This window comes from Trachymyrmex cornetzi, unplaced genomic scaffold (genome assembly GCF_001594075.2).
Source record: "Trachymyrmex cornetzi isolate Tcor2-1 unplaced genomic scaffold, Tcor1.1 scaffold1277, whole genome shotgun sequence".
Lineage (NCBI taxonomy): Eukaryota > Metazoa > Arthropoda > Insecta > Hymenoptera > Formicidae > Trachymyrmex > Trachymyrmex cornetzi.
This window is the reverse complement of record NW_017295847.1, coordinates 625-911: the sequence shown is the minus strand read 5'-3', so window position 1 is coordinate 911 and position 287 is coordinate 625.

The following is a 287-nucleotide window of genomic DNA, read 5'->3' as shown; positions in this document are numbered from 1 at the left end:
CAGAGGAAAGTTCCCGTACCTCCCTGGTAAATTCTACTCCTGAAGATTTGTATGATCCTAGAATTCCAGAGGAAAGTTCCCGTACCTCCTTGGTAAATTCTACTCCTGAAGATTTGTATGATCCTAGAATTCCAGAGGAAAGTTCCTGTACCTCCTTGGTAAATTCTACTCCTGAAGATTTGTATGATCATAGAATTCCAGAGGAAAGTTCCCGTACCTCCCTGGTAAATTCTACCCCTGAAGATTTGTATGATCCTAGAATTCCAGAGGAAAGTTCCCGTACCTCC